Genomic DNA, 19,425 nt, shown 5'->3' on the forward strand with positions numbered 1-19,425 from the left:
CAGATACCGCAGCCGCAGTCGCAGGGAAATATGGTGTTTCAGCCACAGGCGAGAGGCAGAGGAGGTTTTGGGAGTAATGGTCCGGATTTGAACACTGTTGTGATTCCGAATGGTGTGCAGGCAATGAAAAAGGTGATGCCGTGTCACGTGTGCGGAATCGTCGGTCATTGGAAACGCGAGTGCCCGATGGTGGTGCAGGAAGGTGCAGGTGTTGGTCAGCAAAACAATGATGTCAATGCATTCCAGACAATGAGGGGACCGAAAATGAGAGGTCCAAACCCAAATTTTCAGACCATAAATCAGCTGCAGGGATTACAGCCCATGCAACCGCAGCAGATGCAGATGCCCCGTATGCAGATGACGCAAATGCAGCCAATGCAACAGCAGTTTCCCATGGTACCTAATCAGCAAATGCAAATACCCTTGGCACCAGTTAGTCAGCAGCAAGTGATGCTTCCTCCACAGGTCTCGAGTCAGGTGATGAGTACAAATGGCACAGTACAACAGTTCCCATTACACAGTGAGAATGGAATAAACAATGTATGGGGGAGTGAAAGTTCAGATGAGGAGGGAAATTGTGTGCTTGCAGCATCCTTGGAAGTTGATCAAAAGGGTCCATATGTAGAGGGAAGAGTCATGGGTCATCGTGTTTCATTCTTGGTTGACACAGGAGCCACACGTTCAACTGTTAGGAGCATTGAAGTACCAAATTTGCCACTCTCAGGGAGAACAGTTCAAGTGGTGGGAGTAGCAAACAGGCACCTGACGAACCCAATCACAGATCCAGTACCAGTCAACATTGGTAACTATCAAGGGTTACATAATTTTGTGGTATGTGACTCAAGCCCGATAGCACTGTTAGGGAGAGACCTATTGTGCAAATTGGGATGTTCGATTATGTGTTCGAACGATGGAATTAGAATTCAGACGAGCAGTGATGGGGAAGAAGAGGACAGTGTAGAAGGGGATGAGATGGAAACTGTCGATGAAGAATATCCTCTGATTAACCTTCTTCCGATGATAACTGAAGAAGATATTCCAGCTGAATTACGGGAAACAGTCGGAAAGGAAGTGTGGGATATGACAGGAAAAGAGGTGGGATTGGTGAAAGGAGTGGAACCAGTGAAAGTGACCGTAAAACCCAATGTAACCTTTCCCCAGACCCCACAATACCACATGGCACAAGACACCCTCATGAAAGTCGCCCAACTCATTGACGAGTTTGTAAAACAGGGAGTACTGAAAGAAGTGTTAAGCAGTCCATGTAATTCACCAATCATGGGACTGATAAAGCCGAGTGGAAAGGTCCGAATTGTGCAGGACTTGAGGAAAATAAATGACATCATAATTAAATGTTGCCCCGTAGTACCGAATCCAGCTGTGATAATGTTTCAAATCCCTTGCGATGCTGAGTGGTTCTCAGTCATCGACTTGTCACAAGCATTCTTTTCGGTGCCTCTTCATGAGTACAGCCAATTTCTCTTTTGTTTCAAATTCCTAGACAGAGTTTACAGTTGGTGTCGAATTCCTCAAGGGTTTTCCGAGTCACCGTCAATTTTCAACCAGATTCTAAAGAAAGACTTGGAAGCGCTAGAATTGCCATTCGAGTCAACCCTAGTACAGTACATTGATGACTTACTGATTGCATCTAAGACAGAAAGTGGCTGCACAGCCGACACCATTGCTCTACTGAACCATCTGGGAAGAAATGGACACAAGGTGTCTCCTTCAAAGTTGCAGTTCTGTCAGAAGAAAGTGAAATACTTGGGTCACCAGATAGAGGAAGGGTCACGGAGAATAATGAAGGAAAGAATAACAAGTGTGCTTCAAATGAGTCCACCAAAGACGAGGAGGGAGGTGAGGAAGTTTTTGGGGATGGTGAGCTACTGTCGCCAGTGGATCCCCAACTTCTCAACTCTAGCAAAGCCTTTACTGAAACTGACCCAGAAGGATGCCTTGGATCAAATTGAGCTGAAAGGAGATGAGATGGATGCTTTTATTGAATTGAAAGAATGCATGTGCAGGGCTCCAGCTTTAGGTATGCCTGATTACACAAAGCCTTTCACATTGTTTTGTCATGAACGTGATGCATGTTCTTTGTCTGTCTTGACCCAAGCCCATGGTGGCATAAACAGACCAGTAGCGTATTTTTCAGCTACTTTAGATCCGGTCGCAGCAGCACTGCCTGGGTGTTTGCGCGCCGTAGCAGCAGTTGGTATCAGCCTCACTCAGAGTGAAGGAATAGTGATGGGACACCCAGTAACAGTCATGGTCCCTCACTCAGTTGAGATACGTTTGACCCGCTCCCGAACGCAACACATGACTGGAGCAAGACTCACAAGGTATGAAACGATAATTCTGGGCTCACCGAATGTGCAGCTGAAAAGGTGCACTACGTTGAATCCAGCAACGTTGCTTCCCGGTGAGAATGCTGAAATTGAGAACGCTGAGGACGTCGAGCATGACTGCCTTCAGGTGACTGAATTTTGCACAAAACCTCGACCTGACATTAAGGATACTAAGCTTGATGAAAATGACCAAATTGTTTTTGTTGATGGGTCATGTTTAAGAGATGCATTGGGAATATTGAAAGCAGGATATGCTGTATGTACTGTCACAGGTGTCTTGGAAGCGTCCTGGATTCAAGGAGTCTATTCTGCACAAGTAGCAGAGCTTGTAGCCCTTACAAGAGCATGTCAACTGTCTACATTAATGAAGGTTACCATTTACACTGATAGTCAGTACGGGTTTGGAATTGTGCACGACTTTGGGCAACTATGGTCACAGAGAGGTTTCCTAACCTCTTCAGGATCCCCAGTGAAAAACGGGGAGAGAATAAGGGAATTGTTACACGCCATCCAAATGCCAGCCGAAATTGCAGTTGTAAAGTGTAGTGCTCATACAAAAGGACAGGACTATGTTTCCCTGGGAAATGCATATGCGGATCAAGTCGCAAGATTTTGTGCCTTGAACTGTATATTGCTCAGGGATGAATGGAATTCGATAAATGAGCCAGAGCTCGAACCAGCTGAAGCATTTGCCTTGAAGGTCGTGGATACAATGGATGAACTAAAAGCATTACAGAATAGCGTCAGGGAGGATGAAAAAGTTTCCTGGATTAAGGCACAATGCACAAAGAGACCAGATGAGATATGGGTTTCAAATGAAGGAAAATTTGTCTTACCAAATTGTCTCTTATCGCAGCTTGCGCGGTTCTATCATGGGCAGGCTCACCTAGGGAGAGATGCCATTATGAGATTGTTCAAAACAGATTGGTTTAACCCCAGATTTCGTCAAGTCGCAGAAGCAGTCTGCCACCGATGTGTCATTTGTCAGCAGATGAACCCAGGAAAGGGAACGGTTGTGAACGTGAGCCACATTGGTAGGGCGGGTGGCCCGTTCAGTAGAATGCAGATGGACTTTATTGAGATGCCTGTGCATGGAGGTCTGAAGTATGTGTTGGTGATTGTGTGCATTTTTAGTCACTGGATTGAGGCATACCCCACACGTAGGAATGACAGCCTTACAGTTGCAAAACTATTGTTGAGGGAGTTAATACCACGTTTCGGATTCCCGATCTCTTTGGAATCAGATAGAGGAAGTCACTTCAATAACGAGGTGATAAAGTTACTTTGCGCAGCGCTGAACATTGAGCAAAAACTGCATTGTAGCTATCGCCCTGAAGCCTCAGGACTGGTGGAGCAGATGAATGGTACACTGAAATCAAGAATGGCGAAAATATGTGCATCGACAAATTTGAAATGGCCTGACGCATTGCCTTTGGTGTTAATGTCAATGAGAAACACCCCTGACAGAAAGACTGGATTGTCCCCGCACGAAATTCTCATGGGCAGGGCCATGAGACTTCCTGCAGTTCCCGCAAATGCGCTTTTGAATATTACAGATGATATGGTGTTAGACTACTGCAAAGGTCTGGCTGACGTGGTTCGCTCTTTCTCTCACCAGGTGGAAGCAACCACCTTGCCACCGATCCAAGGTCCAGGACACACACTGAAAGCAGGTGACTGGGTCGTGGTAAAGAAGCACGTGAGGAAGTCGTGTCTGGAACCCCGTTGGAAAGGCCCTTTCCAAGTGATCCTGACGACAACTACCGCTGTGAAGTGTGCGGGAGTTCCCAACTGGATTCACGCCAGTCACACAAAGAAAGTGTTGTGTCCCACAGATGAGGAAGTTGAAGCGCTGAAACTGCCAGTACCTGATAAAACAATGTCGAGCGCTGAGACAGAGCAAAACCGAACTGAAAGAGAACAGGCAGAAACAGGAGAGAGAGAAATATTCTCTGAGGACGAAGCAACCGATTCACTTGGGGAGGACCAAGGAGAAACCTCAGACAGCGACGAAGCAGCTGAAGGTGACAAAGAGCCTGAAGCAGCTGAGGGTAGCAAAGAGCCTGAAGCAGCTGAAGGTGACAAAGAGCCTGAAGCAGCTGAAAGTGACAAAGAGCCTGACGAAAGTAGCGGTGACAAAGGGCTCGAAAGAGGTGAAGAAGCAGGAGAGCCTGATCAGAGGAGGGCTTTCCCAGAAGCAGACGGTACGGAAAAAGAAAAGAAAAACCTGATTGACTCCCCAGAAGGAGGGGACAAGGCAGGACAGAACGAAACCGTTCAAACTTCTTCAGGAGAGATCGCAGGTCCATCAAGTGGACACAGTGCAAAGAAAAGACCAAGTATATCACCAGTAAAAGTAAAGACTAGAGAAAAGTTGAACGACGGTGAAGGGCCAAGAGTGAAAGAGAAAAGAAAGGAAGTGTCTGTCGTGTTACCAACAACAAGTGAAGAAAAAGACTTTGCCAAAGAGGAAAGTACCAGTGAGGCAGAATCAAAGAGAGATGCAAAACTGAAAAGGAAAAGGATACCAAACAGGAGATATTCCGGTCCAGAATGGGCATATGCAGTCAATGACGATTGGACTGACGAATTTGTATCTCTAAGCCTCGAGAACGAAGAAGAAGAGATACCAATAGAAAAGAAAAGTTTTATGGACACTGTTGATTGAAAAAAACTGATAAATGACATTGCTTGCTATAACCTAACGTGATACAACCAGCTGAGACATTGCTAAACCGGATGAGACATTTGCTAACTTGATAAGACTTTGAAAACCTGATTGACTCTAAAACCCGATTTGAAAGAATAATTGCCGAATTGAGACAAATGCTGCTAACCGATAAGTGACTGGGCTCCTGAAGAAAACTGTGTGAACATTGCGCTCGTTCAGCTTTGTAACTAAATTGCTAAATAGTTTTTATAGGTGCTTCTAGCTCTCTGATTCTATACAGATCATGGCTACACAAAACTGTAGAATGAAATATTGTAAATATGCGTGTATAGGCTTGATAGCTGCATGTGTACTAATAATAATGGCAATAGTGCTTGCAACGCGTGGTAAGGGTGAGAATGAGAGAATTGATGCTTCTACTTTTGCACCTGTTACTGTCACTGAACTAACCGCATTGAAAAGACTAGAATTAGATGAGAGACACTTGCATGATAAGAAGGAGCTTTCGTATAATGTTTTCTATCGCTTGCTAACAGAATATGTTGAGACTATGGATGCAAAAGATTGTTATGTGTGGACACAGATACCGACATCGGTAAAGGAAGGGGTGACTTATCACCACATGCCTCTTACATACGGGATTACATGTAGTATAGTAACTTCTAGATTTTATGGTCAAACCAACATACAGTATTTTTACTCAAATTATGATGTTACCTTTGCATATGTTCCTATAATAGCGCAGCTAAGCCAGATTGCTAAAGATTGGGATGCTAAAATAATGAGGGAATTTTTCGAGCCAATGCAACCTTTTGAAACGGCTCACGCTCATAGGGAAAATCTTACCTGCTCGCTCACTGCAGTAGAAATAAGCTTTTTAGATCGCACAGATGATAGAAGGGCACAAATGAATGCGAAATTAGAAAAAGAGCTAAGTAAGAGGACTTCAGTAGATCATTATGATTTTGCCGCAATAAAGACACAAGGGAGAATAGCTTTAGATGCTTGGCATGTAGGGAAGTTTTGTATATATCGAGGTGAATCTTATTATGACAACATTTTTGTGGGAGCGAGTGAGTGTAAACATACGTTTATCTTCAAGGCCAAATGGACATTCATGCTGAACGGACTTGCCCCTGTCATACCAGGTGTATATTACATTTGTGGGCATAGTGCCTATTATCGTCTTCCAAAAGGGTGGTGGGGGAGATGTTATTTGGGTATAGTGTTCCCAAAGGTTTATCAACTGGATGACCTATCGGTGATTCCAAAGACGCCTGGATCTCATCGTATCCAGAAAAGAGAGACCGCAGCTGCTGTGTTAGGAGATATATTTGGAGCCATGATTCCTTCATTGGGAGTTGTGTTGAATTCCATCAAAATAAGAAAGTTGTCTACTATAGTGGATAACATGTTGACAAAGTTTTCAGGTGCTATAATCCTGATAGATGCTGAACTTGCAGCAGAAAGAGCTATGACTCTTCAAAACAGGCTTGCCTTAGACATTCTTTTAGCAAAGGATGGCGGCGTTTGCTAAATGCTTGGTGCGCGTCACTGTTGTACGTATATTCCAGACAACAGTGTGAAAATTAAAACTATGCTTGCTAATCTAACAAAAGAGAGTGCAGACTTGAAGGAGTTGAAAGAACCAGGAGTGTGGGAGAAGGTTGGAAAGGGAATTGCTTCAGTGGGAAATTGGCTTGGTGGCATTTGGAATGGAATATTACTCAAAATAATACAGGGAATATTAATAGTACTGATTTGTATATTTGGAATTTGGGGAATAAAAAGGGGAATAATAATGATTATGGAAAGAATTAAGAGAAGGAAGGAAGAGAAAATGATGAAAAGAATGGCAGAAGAATACAAAGCAAGGACGAGGGGAACTAAAAGGCAAAGAGAACTGACAGAATTTTAATGGAATAAAATTTGTGGGAATAGTTTTGTGTGATGACAAGTAGTCATCAGAGGAGGGATTGATGACGCAGAAATGAAGGTTTTACATTTATTAGCGCTTAAACGTAGTGCCGCAATAATCAAGTGTGACTTTAATCGAACGAATAAAGATTGTACGGGGACAAATGTGCCCTCAGAGTAGTTTGCCAACATTTATAAGCGTGCTTTATATAACGTGATGTATTAGAATTGTACGAATCTGACATAATCGTAAACGTGTGCTATGATTTGCTTGTTTGAAATGTTTTAGCTTAGCATAACTTTAGTGGAGGCTTTGGCCTAGTTGCCTGGTCTCACGATTTAGATCATCGTGTTTTTCCAACTTGCTAATAAAAGTGTATTTCTGCTTGAAGCTGTACTTTTCCACTGAGATCGTTCACATGCTTATCTTTAAGGTTTCGTGCCAGCCTGGCATCTTCTTCTTTGCTCCAAGGTCAATCTGCAGGTGCGGACAATGGAAGCTCTGAAAGTGAGTTAATTGGTATAAAATGTTGCAACTTACGTACCCGTCTCCAAGGATAATGTATGCCTAGGTAGAAGCTTGAGAACTGTAGTTTTTGATTGGACAATTTGAAGTCAACCTATGAACCCTCCAATGGAAGACCCTACTGGATTTGAACTGTTGTCTATTTAAACCAGGTGCACGAGAAGAAAGCGGCCATTACCCATCGGACATTATAGCCATTATTGGACATTACCAGCCATTGCCCGCCATTTTGCAGGACTTTGCAGCTATTATGGCCCACCTTGCTGCGATGCCATTTTGAAAGAGACTCTGATGCTTTCTCTAATCGAGAGAAAGAGACTTTAAGTAATTCTCGCCCTAGAGACTTTAACTTTGATTCGTCCCTTTGCATGAAGTAGTAGTTTATCTTGCCGCCGTGAGGCAATTGCCCTGTCCACCCTGCCCCTTTGCCCCCGTCCCATGCTGATCGAGAAACGGTACCTGTGAGACGAAGACTTCCTTGAATGCTGATTGAATTTGGTAAATATGAAAGGAAATTGTACAATTGCATTGTGTTTTTTTTAGGTAACCAACTGCTGATTTTTGATAAGAGCCCTAGTTAGGAGTTTTCTAAATTAATGTTGCTAAATTGTTTTTGCATGAAGTCCCACATGCCGATGCTAATTTGAGGTTAGATGAGGATTCCTTTTGTTGCACGATGCAATTTGAGACCTTGTTGTGCTGACCAATGTATGCAATTAGTTCATTACAGATTATAGTTTTAGTGATTTGCATTGCTATTATCGAATGCCTTGTTATTCAAATGCTGCATAGATTGCATCTTTTTCGTCGTTATGGACAGCTATTAATGTTCATTTACATTTATCATTTGGTGTTGAGACACATTTATATTGTGCTAGCTTTGCTAATATAGGGAAATAAATTCATTAACTTTGAATAAACTGGTGTGGTTATTCATGACCGAAAGGTCATGGTTCGCCGAAATGTATTCTGGATTAATTGTGAAATGTTATGTTGATCAGGGTATTGCCTATGTTCGTTACTGATTACTGATTGATCAAATTGATTACTCTCGGGTGAAGAGAGCCCCACTTGGTCAAAAGATTCATCGGCCTAAAGAGCGTCCAAAATACAGGTAAATTATTAGTACGGAACGCTCTATCACACTTACTCATTCATAGCAGTATAACTCATCTTGAAAATAAAGGCGTCTCCGTGAATATCTGATTGAGACCCTTATGTGAAATGAGGGCGAAGCCCCTTCTTTGAATCAAACTACAACCTCTGCAAGAGCTTTGGACTATGGTCATACTCTGAATATCAATCCAGTAACTACTATGCATTCATAACATAAACATTGGATTATGACCTAGAAATTCTCTAAGACTTAAATATGTATCTCACATATTATGCTTTCCTAAAAAGAACAAAGAAAACTGTAATTTGCTTATCTCTAGAATGTTTTCACATTAACAACTATAGACCTGAAAGTTTTTACTCATTGAACTTGAAGCGCTTTAATTATTATACCAGGAAGCGCTTTTACTTGTCTTGCCTGAAGCCCTACGCTCATTATGCTAAGGGGGCGCTTTACTCATGTGGCCTGAATCACTTTGATTGTTGTGCCAAGAGCCTTTTACTCCTGTGGATTGTAACGCTTTGATTGCCGTGCCAAGAGCACTTTACATCTGTGGACAGAAGCGCTTGAATTGCCGTGCCAAGAGCGCTTCACACCGGTGGACTGAAGCGCTTGAATTGCCGTGCCAAGAGCGCTTTACACCTGTACACTGAAGAACTTGAATTGCTGTGCCAAGAGCGCTTTACATCTGTGCTCTGAAACGTCTTTGATCGTCGCGCCAAGGCCACTGTACTCTGGAAACTGAAAACGCTTTGCTTGCTGTGCTAAGGGGCGCTTTACTTCTGGAAGTAACGACTTCTTCCAAAATTAGATTCATCAAGGCCTTACCGCTACGAGTACGACCTACTCGTTTTTTAATTCACCATGGAAACAAGGATACTTCGATTGGATGTCACTCTGCAATGCAGGAACTCTGCTTTTCTTCAGAGAAACCCCCATGAGGTCTGACTGCATCGAAGTCTTCAAAATAGTGAGCAACGTGCTTGGGTGTGGCTGGGCTTTAGAGGCCTGCTACACCCCAAGATGGCTGCTGCCTCTAAAAACATGGGAATTGTAGTCCCTTCTTGGAATAGCACTGATAAGTGCATCTTGTCCACCAATGTCCTGAACCTGCAGCTCTATGAGCTTTGCCACAGGGCAGACGACGCTGATGGCCACCTTTGGAACAAGAGGGGATGACAAGTGGTGCGCATAAAGCGCCGCAGAGCCGCGCAGCGGAGGCCTTATTCCTGACACCCTACGTGCCAGAGGATCTCAAGGGTCGAGCTGCCCAGGACTGCCCCCACCCCCAGTCCCTGCTTGCAGCCTCTTTCTAACCGGACCAATTTCCATTGAAGTTAAAGGGACCCCGACTCAGTCACACACCTCTGCACCCAGACACTCCAAAACCCCCCGAGATGACCTGTTGGTGTGGCCTTGGACTTTTCTCCATACTCACCTCAATTCCAGAAGAACAGTCCTGTAAGTTGTTGTCAAGTACCCGTATGCAGTGTCTGTTTCGTTCCCTTAGGATAACATTAGGGCACTGAGGATGTAAAGAACCTAGGCTCCTGGATGCCTCAGTGCCTCTTGAAGTGACCTGTTGGTGCTGCTGTGGACCTTGCCCCATACTTACCTTAACTCCAGAAGAATCGTCCTGTAAGACGTTGTTAAGTGTCTGAATGCAGTATATGTCTTTTCTCCACAGGATAGCATTATTGCTCCAGAAATTGCACTGTCAACTTTTGAAACGTTTAAAAATTAATTCCTCAAAATGTACTTACCTGATTCTGATGATCTTGGTATCTAAATTCATACAAACATAAGTGTTATTTTTATAAATTGGTGTTGGATTTCTTTATTGACTGTGTGTCTTGCTTACTGGCTCTGTGTTTGCAATAAATCTTAACACTTTCCTCCAATAAGCCTAACTGCTTGCCCACACTACTACAAAAAGGGAGTTTTTAAGGTTATTATTTTAACCCTTGTCAGCCAAGAAGGGTCACCCTGGACTATCTGCTTAGTGTCCCCTTACATTGGCACACTACATAGATAGCCAGCTTCCTACAAACGTACCCTGTGATATCAGTGTGAGCAGCTTGATGTGCCCGGTTCTGGGCGCTTGTGGAACTCCTGGTGGAACTCCACAGAATCCTGCAGAGTTTTCGTGGAACTCTGCACAATTCCTCACAGTGAAACTCCAAGAGTTTTACCGAGGCCTAATTTAAATCAGACAAGAGAGGCGCATGCAAAGCACGCACCAACATATTTCAAAGTGCTCTCAAACAGGATACAAATTTAAATTCCACTTGGGGAATTAGCGGATTTTGGGTAACTCCACATTCTGCTTGTAAAGCAGAGTTCCTGCCAAAGTACGCCAATCAGAGTGTGGCAGAATTACTCTGCTGTTCATGCCTCGCCGGACAATGCTTGCGAGTGCAAGCGAGATTTGCCGGCCCCTGGCAAGATTTCAAGGTGCCACCGAGCCTTCCGGCCCCATTTTCTAATGCCAGGAGACACAAGTGGTCTGAGGGGGTTGCCACTAAACAGATTTGCTGTTGCTCGAGTAGATATTCTACTCGAGCAGAAACAAAATCAACTTGAATAGCCATGCAGTCTTGCACAATGATTGGTGCCATTCGCGTTGATTTTCAGCACTGCTAGCGCTACCACCGCTAAATTGCAGCACAAGCAGCATATTTTCTGCCCATTGGTGGAATTCTGAAGTGAAAGGCGCTGAGTTTGTGTGTAACTCTGTGGAATTCCACAGAGTGAAACTCCACAAGTTCTCAAGTGCAATAAGGAAAATGAAGCACAGTGAAATTAAATGAATGCAGAGAATCAGACAATTTGGTCAAGGGGGAAGCCAGGAAAAATCCAGGGTTTTCTGATTTCACATTGTGCCATTCAGCCACTATACAGGCATATATTTCCCTCTTCTGTTTTACATCGAAAGATTTGTTTGAATTTATTTATAGGGACATTAGGTTAGAATGTGGGTGGCAGGCAGAAGCCACATAAAAGCACAGCTCGTTTTGGACTTGAGGGATCAAGAGCCCCTCAAGCTGCGCTAAAGCCAGGCCTCTCGCTCAAGACTGGCTCAAGCCTTTAGTGACTTGCCCACTTCTAACATTGCCTGTAGCATGCACAAATACTAAGGGTCTCAGAAACCCCATTCCCAGGGCTTTTTGTTTAAATTGAGGTTTCAATTAAGTGCCCCTTTTCCCAGAACCTTTACAGTCCCAGGCCCCCATCCCCTGAGGCCTCTCGTGGGTGCCTAGGTGCCCACGCAGGGCACTCACAAAACATTAGCCATTTTTCTACTGCTCCAGTGGGGTAGGAGCAAAGCAGAGTTCCCTGCCGGGGAGTGTGCGGTTGTGTTTGCCCACACTCTCCTGGGCAGAAAACCACACTGTCCCAGGGGTGGGCTTCCAGGACCTCTGAATAATATCACGGCTTGGAGGTTTGGGGTTCCTGTGGAAGATACCATTACAGGAACGTTTGAAGTTTTTTGACCACAGGGAATGGGGTCCTTGAGGCCCATTAGTGGCTTGGGGAAGGGGTCTGCATGCCTCCTCCCCTATAATGGACATTTGGCCCCAGGATATGGGGTTCCCTGGGCCCAATAGCAGCTTGGGGAGGGGGTCTGCAAACCCCCTGCCCAATAATGGACATTTGGCCCAGGGGGGTCCCCAGGGGCATGAGTGGCTCAAGGAGGGGAGCCCCACTCACGCCCCCTCCCCATATATATTATATTGAAGAGTTAGGGGCTATGTCCCAACCCAGGAGTCAAATTAACTACATTTAAAACACCGGTGAGCCTTTTCCTTTTTCTTTTTCTTTTTTTTTTAACTGTGCCGCAATCCCACAGGAACCCCGCAGGATCGCAATTTTTATTTTAAATGATTTTGGCCCCAGGGGAAATTTTTTTGAAGATTTGTGAAACCGCAGCAAAGTTATTAGCAAACCAAAAAACATTCTTCCTATGGAAACGCAGACCTAACTACAACTGTCCACTGGCGACCACCAGTGGGTAAAAAAATAAATATATATATATGGTTTTGTTACTCCGGGCACTTTACCACTGCTAACCAGTGCTAAAGAGCAAGTGCTCCTATACAAAATGTGTATGTAATTGGTTCATCCATGATTGGCATATTTGATTTACTAGTAGGTCCCTAGTACAGTGCACTAGAGGTGCCCAGGGCCTGTAAATCAAATGCTACTAGTGGGCCTGCAGCACTGGTTGTGCCATCCACATTAGTAGCTCTGTAAACATGGCTCAGACCTGCCACTGCAGTGTCTGCGTGTGCAGTTTTAAACTGTAAATTCTAATTGGCAAGTGTACCCACTTGCCAGGCCTAAACCTTCCCTTTTCTTACATGTAAGGCACCCCTAAGGTAGGCCCTAGGTAGCACCAAGGGCAGGGTGCAGTGTATGGCTAAGGTAGGACGTATAGTAATGTTTTATATGTCCTGACAGTGAAATACTGCTAAATTCGTTTTTCACTGTTGCAAGGCTTGTCTCTCTCATAGGTTAACATGGGGGCTACCTTTAAATATGATTAAAGTGTAAATTCTTTTTGGGAGCGGATAGACATGTGGAGTTTGGGGTCTCTGAGCTCACAATTTAAAAATACATCTTTTAGTAAAGTTGATTTTAAGGTTGTGTGTTTGAAAATGAAACTTTTAGAAAGTGAGCATTTTCTTGCTTAAACCATTTCTGTGACTCTGCCTGTTTGTGGATTCCCTGACTGGGTCAGTTTGACAGTTGGGCTGGTTGCACCTCTCACTAGACAGTGACACAAAGGGAGCTGGGGTGTAGTCTGCATTTCCTGATGAGCCATCTGTGCTAGGAGGGAGGGAAGGAGTGGTCACTCACACCTGAAAGGGCTATGCCTGCCCTCACGCAATGCAGTCTCCAACCCCCTGGTGTATGTCTGGGACCTGGCCTGGGCAAGGCAGGATTTCACAAACAAGAGAGACTTTTCTTTGAAGTAAGCCTACTTCAAAGGGCAAAATGGGTATAAAAAGGGCACCCAAAACCACAGACTTTAGAACACTTCTGGAAACCAAGAGGAGCCTCTGTCTGGAGAAGAGCTGAAGAGCTGAGGAAGAAGAGCTGCCCTGCCTGGGACTGTGCTTTGTGGAGCCCTCCTGCAGTTTCTGCTTCTGCCTGTGCTAGAGGACAAAGACTGGACTTTGTGTTGCCTTCCTTCTTGTGAAGAACTCTCCAAGGGCTTGATTTAGAGCTTGCCTCCTGTTGTTTGAAGTCTCAGGGACAGCAAAGACTTCTTTCTGCCAGCACCTGGATTCTCTGCTGAGACTCCTACTCTGCCAAGTGGTGCCCATCCAGTTCCTGGGACCCTGAAAGGAGACGCTGGCAGGCCAAGAGTGAAAAATCCACACACTGAGCGCAGTGCGGGGAAAAGATCGACGCAACTCCGATCTGCGGCTGAAAAATCGACGCTCGCCTGCAACGCCACCGGAAGATCGACTCCCGCGGCTGGAGAAATGATGGGCAGCATCGCTGACGGAGGCTGGTGAGATCGCAACCCACGCTGCATGGTTTTCGGATCATCGTGTGGCAGGATTTCTTATGAAAACATTCCTGGGCGTGCAAAAACGACACAAGGCCTACCCGGACCCGAGAGCGTGGTTTGAATCGATGCATCGGTCTCCTGCGGAGAGAAGAAACGACGCACGTCGAATCAACTGAAGGAGAAACTACGCAAGGTCTCGCTTGTGAGTGAAATAGACACATCGCAAGCCCTTTTTTACGCACACTCGCCCGTGCGGGGTTATTTTTGACGCACCCAGGTACATTCCCACGCTAACAGCGTTAGCGTTGTGTTTAAAATTATATGAAGACTCTTTTTGGTTTTTAACTGATAACTTGACTTGTGTATTGTGGATCTTTGTCGTTTTGGTCTTGTTTTGGTTAGATAAATAGTTTCTATTTTCTAAACCTGTGTTGTGTCATTTTGTAGTGTTTTCATTAAGTTACTGTGTATCTTGGTACAAATACTTTACACCTAGCACTCTGAAGTTAAGCCTACTGCTTGTGCCAAGCACCAAGGGGGTGAGCGGGGGTTAGCTGAGGGTGATTCTCTTTTACCCTGACTATAGTGAGGGTCCTTGCTTGGACAGGGGGTAACCTGACTGCCAACCAAAGACCCCATTTCTAACATATATATATAGATAGAGAGAGAGAGAGAGAGAAAGAGAGAGAGAGAGAGAGAGAGAGAGAGCATTTTTACCCATTCAAAGCTGCTCCTATTTGCTAATCTGGCCCGTTTTTTAGCTATCTTATTCACTAATGGGGGTCACTTTTACTTTGGTGCTCTATCCTATTTTGGATCCCAGTCTGACCCTGAGCACTGCAGTGTACAGTGTCTTTGGCAATGCAATACTGACAATACTACAAAAAAACTACACTAAAGCTCTAAAACAGTGCAGTTTGTAGGAGCTCATCTAATCTAATTTGCAAACTGCAAGAAACTCATCACCCCATTGTCTCTCTTCAAGGCCTCCCCCGCTGAACGCATGTTTCATCTTCAAGACAGCAGGTTAAACCTAAAAATCTAACCATTCTTACATCTTGTGCTGTCACTGTACCCACAATCCAATATCTGGAGTTTATTTTTATTTTTCTTATATTGCATATCATTTACCGCTCAGCAATTGCTGTTTTTTAAGCCTCTTGCAGAAATTATATTCCAAATAATGAAAGTGGAAGAAGTGTAGGAGGAAATTTTAGAGACAATTTTATTATTGTTTTATTTTCCACTGACAGACTGAGCCATGGAATCTAGGGTGGAGCCGGGCTGGGCCATGGCAGGGAGGAGGAGTGATGGGCACTGTAAATGTGCATGCCGGTTTGGCCTGCCGTCTTGAGATGGCCATACCAACATGTGCACTTACATTTCTCCAACCCAGCTGTGTTGCCAAGCCGGTGGAGAAATGGCGCAGGCTCCTTGTGCCTGAGTGAGCATCCAACCAGCCCTCTCGGACCAATCCTGGCACTGCTCTCATGCTTGGTATAGCATGAGAGAAGCATCTGGAATGGGTGGGGAGCCTGTGCTTTGTGCTCCAGTGACTGCTGGGAGGAGAGAGCTACTGATGCAGCCGGAAGCGGAACCGGCAGCGGCAGGTACGTTTCTTTTTAATTATTATTCCCCTAACACTCCCCCCCAACCCACTACTTTAGACTGGCAGCAGCCACCACTGGAAAGAGCCCGAGAAGCGTATCACCAGCCAGTTGACAAGTTCTTGTGCAGTCAGACAGCAACCTACCAAGCACTATGTCTCTCACTCTGGCATTTGCAGGGTGCAGGCAGGGGCGTCTTCTCTGTTTGGGTGGAGGCCTGTTGCCCCCTGCTACCAGCAGCAGCTGCCAAACGCTGACAATAATAAACTATCGTATTGTAGAAGGGGCAGGCCACAGGCCGTGATGAGCACAAGTGGGGAGTGCTCAGCACTCCCCCTCAGTAAGCAAGTATGTTTGGCCAGCCATCTCAGGCCGGCCAAATATACATGCACACTAAGCTCTGTCCAACCAGTGCCAGGTTTGAGAGAGCAGGCAGACTCTCCCAGTATGCCTAGGAGCACCCTGGCTGGGTGCTCTGACCAACCCTGGCTGGGTGCTCTGACCAACCTGAACGCTGTCATGCTGCCAGCGGCATGACAGCAGCAGCATGACAGCAGCATAAAGATTGGCAGCAGGGCAGGCTGGGAGCTTGTGCCTGCGGCAAAGGAAAGAGGAGCTGCGTGATGGTGGTGGCGACGGAAGCGCATTCAGGGAAGTTTTTTTTTTTTTTTTAATTATTAATTTGTTTTCACTGCCACCCCGCACTCCACCCTCCCCTGTCACTCGCAGTGAGTCACTACTGGGTGCAGGTCTGATTACGATCTGAGCCATGACCCATCTAGAGCTCATACAATTGGTGCTTGTCGGCCTTTGGGAAGAGTTAGGAGCATAGGTGGGATCTTGGGGTTGACACCCTTGCTTAAACCTTTGGTCTCTTTTGCTTAGCGGGAGTAATATGTGTCTTCTAAAGAATGTGTAGTTTTTGCTCTGGTTGCCAAGCTTCGTTACTCTTCCACTTCTCTCCTCACTTATGGGGTGTATTTGTACAGTAGTAGTCATATCCCACATCTTAAAACAGTGCGTGGCTACTTCTCATGTTACCAACTCTCATTCTTGCCAGTTTGGCCTAATTGTACTAATTTGTCAGCATTTCTGTCTTGCACATGTTGCCACATGGATTACTGGGCCTTCTCTGATTATCCTCCTTTTTTAGTGGACATGCACAACACCCAATAGCTCCTCCTACTGGCTAATGTTGTGTAGCTGCCTCTGTCCTCTACTCATAACTATAATTGTGGTAAGTGCAGTTGTCACACTTCCACCTCAACACACTGCTGGGAGATGCATCAAGAGTGCCTCTCCATTACTCAACACCAAAATGATTCCAACATACAATCATAACAAATACAAAACTCTGGCAACTGCACTCTCCCCACAGTGCAGCATGCTACCCTGCTGAAAATGTGATTCAGTGCACCGTATTGGAGGATGAAACGCTATCTAAATGCTACAATGAACTGTTAAGTGGTTGATAAATTTCTCTGTTTCATTGTCAATTAAATGTGTGGGACATGTTTCTTCTCTGTTACAGTGCATGTGTAGTGCCAGTACAGTTTCTTTTCTAGTGTTGGCATGTTCCCATTGCATGATACATAAATCCTCTCTCTTCCAGTGTGCATGCTTCAAATGGGGCATGTTCCCTTCTCTGTGGTAAGTGCATGCTCTGTTGATGGATCGGTGTGTCCTAGAATGATAATTATGTGAGCTCTTTGTCTCAGTTTCAGTAAAGTGTAGTGTATGAGATTTTATCTTTGTCAGTATAGTATCTGATCCAGGGTTTATGAGTCTGAGTGTGAGAGGACTGGGTCCTCTTCAGTACAGGAACTGTACCAGGATTAGAATACGAGATGTGTCTTTTGGATCAGTGCAGTCCTTCTCCCAGTGTTGGTGTATTGGTCTGGGAAAGCAACTGCAGCAGCCAACATACCTAACATTGTCTTGTATTGTTATTTATACATACCCCTTGCACGACCTGAAGCGTGTTCCTGAGTGGACTGGTTGTGTTATTTATGTAGTGCTTCATACCCATGGAAAGGCCATCAAGTGCTCCAATTTGCTTCGAGTTCTTTGATGCCGATTAAGTGAGAATAAAGGGTCGAAGAATAGATGGAGCTGCATATGCAGGTTTGTACATATTTTGGATAACACTGTTGACGTGCATCAGTAGAGACCATTATGGTCTATGGGGCTCGCCTGGTGGTTTCAGAAGACCTAAACCGCTTTTAAGGCATTGTTAAACCACCAGTGATCATTATATGAAGTCTGTCCAGGGGAAACAGAAGAACATCCCACTAGAGGTACTTTTAACCATCACATGACTGTAAGCCATTCAGATAGATACATTTACCTGCCAACTCCTGCATTCAAGAAGGGTTTGGGGGCCGTAAGAGTGGGGAAACTAGAATACTGCCATTTACACTGCTGCTCAACCAGTACACCTTTGCTAAAGCCACACCCTCATTTCCATGAAAGCTATGGGTTTTTGGGTGGATGAGAACATCATGGTTGAAAGGAGAACCCATGGCCACAATGTGGAGGTTCGGGCCTTGCCACCTCTGGGATGTTAGTCTAATTCTTTTGATGGAAGCAAAATATGACTGCATTAACCAGACTGCATTAGGCTATCACACAAAATTCTGGTCCAGAAACAGTGCCCGTAATGACCTGGATGGAGGTGGTCACCCTTCATGCCCCTTGGTGATCCTAGGGCAGCCTGTCCAGTGCCACGGGCCTGGCTTTCAGCTGCTGGGTTGTCTACTAAGATGATCCTCCAGTTGTATAGCTCCAAATGCGCTGAAGCATTGTCACACCGAACCTGACAATGTAACACGCTCCCCAGTAATTATGTTAATGGCCCCTGGAAAGTAGAACTGTCTTTTAATTACACTGCGACTACATGGGGAAATACCCAAAATACAGCATTGAAGGAATTAACTAAAAGCTACCATGTCTATGTTGTAACGGATTAATTGAAAGTACGAATTCCCACTCATTTCGTGAATCTATATAAATATATGTTATCACTGAAAGCCATGAGCCCTAAAATGCAGACGTTAGTCCATGCTGTTTAAAAGTGTAGAAGCTACCACCTTGAGCCATGTCATATAATAGTCTATACGCACAGATCTTAGGTTAAAATGCTGAGCCGTGTTAAACGTGCCCCAAAAGTGGCACAGCACGTCGATGCCTGAGATGAGAGTTAATTATTTATATTGAGATTATTAATTCACCTCTGTAAACACCAAAAAGAAAAGTGCACGAACCTAGAGCTCAAAGTGAATTTGTCGTATAACATAGACTACAGATCTTGTCATACCGGTAGGGCAAATATACATGACCTAAACATAGATTGACAAGCTAGAACATCAAATTCTGACAACATGTTCAAATGTCAAACGTAAACACTGGAAAAAACACTTCAAAGCTGTTTCAACCGCTGAGCCATCATGATGCAAATCTTATTAAATATAAGCACTGTGACTATACCCTAAGGACATCATCATTTCTGTTTGTACAGTCAACCACACTCTCAGTTCAGCAGGAAACTACCCACTTTGCATTTAATACTAGTGCTTAAACTAAATATGGATGAAGCAACTACCATGCCTATAAAGTCGGACTGGGACGAGATGTGGCCCACATTTGCAAAACAGGCCGGGTTTGAAGTTGTAATTAATGGCTGTATGGGTATTTTCCATGGTATGGGTGATTGTATGCC

This window comes from Pleurodeles waltl, chromosome 3_1 (genome assembly GCF_031143425.1).
Source record: "Pleurodeles waltl isolate 20211129_DDA chromosome 3_1, aPleWal1.hap1.20221129, whole genome shotgun sequence".
Taxonomy (NCBI): domain Eukaryota; kingdom Metazoa; phylum Chordata; class Amphibia; order Caudata; family Salamandridae; genus Pleurodeles; species Pleurodeles waltl.